We start from the raw sequence: 7,741 nt of genomic DNA, 5'->3' as shown, positions 1-7,741 counted from the left end.
TCTGCTGTGTGGTTTTTTCTTGTGTGATGCAATTGTCAGACACTTTGGCATTCCCAGGCAGGAGCCTCTGTTAACACGTGGTGGGGGAGGCTGGCTTTTTTGGCCCCAGGCAGGGCCATGGTGCTGGTGATCAGGGGCGATGGGCATAGGCTGGCCTGCTCCTGGGCTTTTCCAGGCTGGTCGGTCCCTTCTCCCTGAGCTCACTGTCTGGTGATCCTCCCCAATGCTCTGCACGGGCTGCTCTGACCAAGGCCTGAGCAGTGACCCATTTGGGAAGCCCTCACTGCAATGCTGATGGGCCAAAGACCCTCTCTCTAGCCTTGAGCCTTCCTGGAGCCCCTCCCTCCCTCCCAGCTGACTTGGTCCCTGTCCCCCTGGAAACGGACCAGTGACCAGGCAAACACAGCCAAGCTAGATGAGAGCTGCCATGAGAGACCTACAGGACAGCAGGAGCTCAGGAGAAAGGCGCCTGAGGCCAGCCATGGGTGTCAGGGCAGGGGTCCCAGAAAGGGAAGAGCCAGGAAGGTGGGAAAAGTGCCTTTAGTAGAGAGAGGGGAGGGGCGAGATCCGCGGGAAGCTCAGATAGTGGGGCAGGGGTGAAGGGGTGGACGGGAGGCTCTGCATTCCCTGAGCCAACACTCTGCATGTGAGCGCTCAGCAGCAGCTAAAAACAAGCCTCTGAGGTGGACTCATTGATGTGCCCATTTTAAAGATGAGAACACTGAGCCCTGTGAGAGCAGGCGACATGCCCAGGATTGCCCACCAGGAGGCAGCACAGCAGGAGCGGACCAGTCTGTCTGCCTCTGGCCAATCCTCGATCCTCGGCACTCCACGCCACATGGCTCCACTCGTGCCCCTGTCTCTTCCAGCTGCTGTCTGTGTCTTCTTACAGAGACAACAGTCATGTTGGCTTAGGGCCCACCCTGCTCCAGTGTGACCTCATCTTAAGATCATATTAATTTACGTCTTAGTCACGTCTATGAAGACCCTATTTCCAAATGAGGTCACATTCATAGGTATTGAGAGTTAGGACTTCAACATATCTTTTTGGGGACACAATTCAACCCACAACACACAGGATCCTTTGGAGGAGGAAAACCACTTCCCCTCCCAGCCGGCCCACTGGGACAGAGCCGGGATACAGCTGCACTCCTGTGGGAGGGGCGAGCTGCCACAGAGGGCCTGCCTGCGATGGCGAAGACAGCTGGGTCTCCCGGGTGCAGTGTCCTTCCCGGGCTCAGCCTGCCCTCCTGCTGCAGGGATTCTACATCCCTGATGGCAGTGGTCCGCCCAGGGCCGATGCCCCCGTACACAGGATCAGGACCCCCGTCCACGCTCCCAAGGCCTCTGGCTTCTCTGTTGAGCCTCCTGTGTGCCCAGCCCTGCTGGGGCTGCCAGGGATCTGTGCCCTGTCTTTGCGCTAAAGGAGCTCCAGAGATCCAGATCCAGCTGAAGCACCACCAGTTAAAACCCCCAAAGTCCAATCCTGAGCCGTGTCTGGTTCTGGAGTCTTTAAAATACCTTCTGCGCATGCTCACGGGTGGCACCTTTCCAAGATGCTGAGCAGAAGGGGTGAGGGCGTCTTCCTTCTCTTCCTGCCCCCGCCCTCTGGAATCTGTCATCCACGGTGAATCCAGCTCCAGGTTTGGGCTGGGGACATCAGGCTTCTGCAGCCCAAGACCCACGTCCCCAGCAGGGGGACAGGTCCCCAGGGGTTCTGCCTCTGCAGGGGATGAATGGATGGCCTCTGAAGTCTTTAGGATGAGGAAGGGTTTCTGAAGAGGCGAGGGCTCTCAGCAAATCCTCTGAGGCTTGGAGGGGACGGTGGTGTCCCCAGAATGGCTAAAAACGGTTAGAGGAAAGGCCCCCGGGGAGACAGCCTGTGAGCCACCTGGAGCCACATTTTGGCTGTGCTGACGTCCCCTCTCCAGCCCCAGTGTCCCATGGGATCACCATGTGACTCGGGGTGCCTCCTCTTGGGAGGCTGGCACGGGGTCCATGCTTAATGTCAGCCGCTGGGCTCCTGGCCTTGTGGCCCGGGTGGTGTGGAAGGAACCAGGAGGCGCTTGTTATCTGTAGGCTGGTGAGGGCACTGACTTTGGGCCGTGGCTCCCCTTGGACTTGATCCCTCTTGGACTCTGACGTCTCTTCAGAACGTTAACTCCACAGCCCTCTCCCCAGAAACCCAAGGGCTGTGGGAGGAGATGCCACCCAGGCATCCTGGACAGACCCCTCTGGGGCGCCTGCCAGAGCAGAGCCTGAGAGGAGGGGGAGCGTGGAGGGGGCTGTGACTCCTTCAGGCTCCTGGAGGGAGCCTGGGCGGGAGGTGGAGGCGGCGGGAGGCTGGGTGACAGCTGCGAGCGTCCTGTCACAGAACACGTGCGTGCGGGCATGGCTGATGCACGGTGGTGGGTAAAGCCAACAGCTGCTCCCATTTTTATGGTGAATTACAATGATATATTTCAAGTGGCAGGTCAATCCTGCATACCTGGGAGAAAACCCACGTGGTCAAGACACGTGACCCTTCTAGGCATTGCTGGGTTAGGTGGGATAAAGATTTCGTTAAGGACTTTGGTGTCGATATCCATGAGGGACTTTTGTGTATTTTTCTTGATTTGTCCATGTCTCCTGTGGTCATCAGGGTGCTGCTGGCCCTTCTATGCTCCTGAGAGTTTGTGTAGAATTGGTGCTGTTTCTTTTTATGTCCCTCGGATATCAGATCTGTCTCCCACTCCTAGTCTCTCAGAAATCAGCATCTTCGTAGAGATGACATTCAGTTCTCCACCATGATGGCGTGGGGGGTGCTGCTTCCTGTGATCCTGGCTTGTGCTATGTCTGTCACGTGCATCATCTTGTTGGATCACCATGATGACTTTATCCTTATTGTACAGAAGAGGAAACTGAGGCTCAGAGAGGGAAAGTCATTTCCCTAAGGTTGCCCAGCTAGGATGTGGCAAAATTCGGCCTGGGCAGCCTCAGAACAGAGGAGCATTCTTGAAAACAGAAGTGCAGGACACCCTCTAGCCATGGAATGAGGCTGACTGGTGAAGTGACAGGAGGTGGGTGGGGAGGTGACTTTTTTGCTTTTTTAAAAACAGAGAGCCAAATCCCACCACGCCCGATGGCTGCCTCTGATGTCTGAGGTCGTCCGTGGCCAGACCCCGTGGGTCCCACCCCAGGCTGGATGTTGTATATGAGGAACACAAGGCCTGCTCTGTCACCCGGGAAAAAGGGGTGACAAATCCGTGGGAGGCAAAGCAACACCGTCCCATCCCCATGCAGCCCTGGAGGTCTCTGTAAACGTGATGCCTCCTCCACCCTTCCTTATTCCCACCCACGCCCTCTTCCACCATCAGATGGCCTGGCCCCATGGGCGCCGGCCCTTCTCCACACGGGCTGCGCTCCCTGGAGCCTGGAGCTGGTCCTGAATTCTCCCCACACCCTCCCACCTCCCCGGTTTCTTCTTCCTCCTCCTGCCCACCCAGCGTCACCTCTACACCACTGCAGCCACCATGGCCAGTGCAGTCACTTCCCAGAATTCAGCAAAATAGGAGCCCAGAGACCACCTGCAAGAATCACGACTTTGGAAACCTGAAAAGTGATTTTTAATGTGTCATTCCACTCCCTGAGCAGGACCTGTGCACATCTGAGGAGCTCTGGCAAAAAGCAGGAGACCCACGGCTTGTTCTTGATTCTGATCTGGCCAAAGGGCCAGGGGGGTGGACACCGGGGCACAGCATGTCGGGTGCGGTCTCTTTGGGGGTCCCTTTCTAAGCAGAAGGGTGGGCTCATGGGAAAAGCAAGACAGAGGCCTAAGGACACGGCCCCCTTGATGTGGCACCCAGCTCCAGGCGTGGGCCACAGAGCATCCCACCTGCGTTTCCAGCTGGGTGGGGCTGGAGGCCACTTCCTGCGACTCTCTGAGCCTCAGCTTTGTGCTTTGGAGAGTTCACTGGGCTGGAGGCTGAGAGTGGGTTGAGGGGGCCGGGCTGGAGCTGGGCCTGGCAGGGTGGTGTCCAGGAAAGGGCACACATGTGAGAGATGGGCAGACCTGGGTTTAAATTCTGGCCCCGACAAGGCACTGAATCCTTCTGAGCCTTCGTTTTTTTTTTATTTCCTCTATGAAATAGGGCTAATATTTACCTTACACAGTTGTGAGGATTACAGACAGGGCACCCAGAGGGCCCGGCCTGGCACGCAGAGGCTTGCTGAAGAATGTGCTGCTTAGGCCACAGCCACCCCCACACCCAAAAGGACCACAAGTCTTCCCCGGGCACTTTGGGATGCTTCTGAGCTCAGGCGGGCAGGTGGTGTCAGGGGGGCTTGGGAAACCCAAGGCAGGCAGCTTACCCATATCATGGGGGCACTAGTTCTGGCCTGTCCTCCGGGCACAGTTGGCCTGGGCCCCTGGGTGTGTGGGTGGGCAGGGGTGGGGCAGAAGTGTGGATCTGTTTCCTCCCTTGTGAGACTGGCTTTTCTGGGAAACCCTCATAAGAGTGTCCAAGGCAGAGTGTCCCTCTCAAGGGTGGCAAGAAGTACTGAGATGCCTCCTAGAGATGCTGTCATGGCTCCACCTGAGAAACATGCACCATCTCCATAGCAACCACAGGGCATCATCGCTCCAGGGCTCCTGGTCACTGTGGTTCTATTCCCATTAAAGGGAGGGCCCTGGGGTTCGTTTCCCTTCCAGGGATATTGGCCCCAGGAACCAGCCCCAAAGTCAAAGAGGGCAGGAGAGGGTGGGGGTGGTGGTGGAGGGAGGATTCAGGGAAGAGGAGGAGGGACAGAGATGCAGCTTGGGGTGGGAGGGCCAGGGCTAAGCACCCACCCATCCTGTGCACGACCCCCACTCTTCACATCCATCCGCAAAGGCACCTGGAGGCAACGGGGGGACAGGTCAGGGGCCTGTGCCTGGACTCAGACCTCGATGGCTCCGGGACTGTTTCTTCATCTGTAAAATGCTGAAGAAATGCAGCCCGCCACTGCTCTGCTGGGGAAGACTCTGAGCCATGGTCTGGATGTCCATGTCCCCCCCAAATTCCTGTGTTGAAATCCTGCCTTCCAAGATGAGGGTTTAGGAGGTGGGAATTTGGGGAAGAAATGAGATCTTGAGAGTGGAGCCTGAATGAATAGGATTAGTGCCCGTATCAAGAGACCCAGAGAGACCCTTACCCTTTCCACCGTATGAGGATGGAGCAAAGAGAAGGCCCTCACCAGACACCCAATCTGCCAGTGCCTCGATCGTGGACTTCCCAGCCTCCAGAACGGTGAGAATAAATGTCTGTCACTGACAAGCCACCCTGTCTGTGGCATTTTGTTATAGCAGCTTTAGGGGATAAAGACAGCCAGGGAGCTCTGGGGGAGGGGCTGCAGCTTGAAATCCAAGTTCATAGGTGGGAGGCAGCTGGGGGTTGGCCTCTTGGGGACAGACACTGGGCGGGGAGGGTGGACTCTAGGGGAAGGGGAAGGAGCAGCTCAGGTCCCCCAGGTGCTGCATCCCCCACCCCATGGAGAGAGGTAGACCTGGGGACGTGTTGCAGTGATTTTACACACGCGCGCGCGCGCACACGCACACGCACGCCTGAGTCCAAAGCGCCAGCCACACCTGCCTGACTCATGGGCTAGTGGGAAAAGGGAAAGGCCATTCCCATGGTCACTGTAATGTCCACACTCAGGTCACTGGCATGGCCTTCTTGATGGAAGGAGGATATATGTCCATCCAGAAAACAAAAATGGAAAAGACAGGCATGAAGAAAACTGTTTTACTTAATCCCTCTTCTTAGTGTCATGTTACCTTGCGAATAGCCCCAATGACACCTCGATCCACACATCCGTCTAAATTCTTATTATGCAGACACACACATTTTAAACAATGGAATTATACATATTGTTTTATAATCTGCTCTTTCACTTACTAGATGTTGTAACCTGGGCATGTTCGGACCTCTCTGTCTTGTTTTCATCTCTCTGAACAGACTATTCCCGAGCAGCATGCTCCGTTCCCTTTCTTAGCTCCTCCCTGACTGGGGGATATTTGTTTAGGCTTCTCCAAGTTTTTCGCGGCTGTAAACTACACCACAGTGAAAACTCAGTGGATCTTTGTGCACATCCGTGATTACTTCCTTAGGGTAAATCCCCAGAAGTGGAATTATGGGTCAAAGGGGACTATACATTTTTAAAGCATTTTATGCCCTTTCCAAACTGCCCTCCAGAAACGGTGGTGCCAGGAGCCTCGGCGGAGCAGGAGAGCGCCCGCTTCAGGCTTCCTGCTTCTTCTCCCAGCAAGGCCCCCCCGTCGGGCAGGAATTTAGACTGGGCTTGGGTGGAAGGGGGGGTTCTTTGCCAGATGCTGACCCTCATGTCCCACCCCAGCAAGGGTAAAATGACAACCAGGAAAGACTGAGTCACATCCTACCAGGAAATGTGGGTCTCACTCGTGGCATTGCCTGCCTGCTTCACGGTCAAAGGTGTGTCTTCAGCTGAGCCCCAGGGTCAAGTGTGGAGGCCTGGAGATGGGGATGCGTGTAGGTAGGGAGAGCAGACCACACCCAGGTGGTGCAGGGTTGTAGGATGGGGGCTGTGAGCCAGGCCTCCCAGTCAGGCAGCGGGGGTTTGACCCCAGCCCTGCACTCACTGCCCAGCTGTAGGCAAATCCAGGGTGACCATGACAGTCCCCACTGCCCAAGGACTGGGGAAGAACTGATGACAGGTGGGGAATGCTGTGGCAGGCAGAATAATGCACCCCCTCCCCCCAAAATGTCCACATCCTAAGCCCCGGAACCTGTGAATATGCTACATCACAGGGTGCTGTGGACTGAATGTTGTGTCCCCAGCATTCATCTGTTGGACCCCTAATCATAGTGTGATGGTATTAGGAGGTAGGGCCTTTGGGGGTTCATTAGGTCACAGGCCAGAGCCCTTCCACCATGTGACCATACAGCAGAGAATTCTGAAGTCTGTATCCCGAAAGGGGGCCCTCACCAGAACCTGATCTTGCTGCCACCCTGATCTTGGACTTTCAGCCTCCAGAACTGTTAGAAAATAAATTTCTGTTGCTTATAAGCCACCCGGTCTACAGTATTTTGTTACAGCAGCCCAAAGGGACTAATGGCACTGAAGAATTAGGGAAGTAGGTGGAATTCAGGTGCTAATCAGATGACCTTAATAAAGGAAAATTAGCCTGGATCATCCAGGTGGGCCCAATGTGGTCACAGCGTCCTTAAAAGTGGAGCAGGACAGAGAGATGTGACGTGAGAAGGACTCAAGCTGCCTCGCTGGCTTTGGAGATGGAGGGAGGGGCCACGAGCCAAGGAACGTGGCAGCCTCTAAAAGCTGGGAAAGGCAAGGACACGGATTCTCCCCTAGAGCCTCCAGAAGGAACCAGCCCTGTGGCACCTTGATCTATCCCGGTGGGACAGGTATGGACTTCTGACCTCCAGAATGGTAGGATGATAAGTGTGTGCTGTTTTAAACCCCTAAGCCAGTGGTGATCTGTTACAGCAGCCACAGCAAACTGACACAGAAGCCCCTCAGAGCCAGCTCCCCACCGCACCCCAGCTGCCTTGTGCTCGTTAGCCTCATCACCCCCTTCCAGAATACTGCCAACCAGCAAAGCTTGAGGTCCAGAATCACCCAGCTGGGAGCCTCATTTCACAGATGGGTAGACTGAGGCCAGAGGGTGTCAAGGCCACACCAAGTGCCGCAGGCACTCTGGATCCTGTCCCTGACCCCAATCCCAGGC

The sequence above is a fragment of the Cynocephalus volans genome, chromosome 17 (genome assembly GCF_027409185.1).
Source record: "Cynocephalus volans isolate mCynVol1 chromosome 17, mCynVol1.pri, whole genome shotgun sequence".
NCBI classification, from domain to species: domain Eukaryota; kingdom Metazoa; phylum Chordata; class Mammalia; order Dermoptera; family Cynocephalidae; genus Cynocephalus; species Cynocephalus volans.
Note: the sequence above shows the minus strand (reverse complement) of the source record.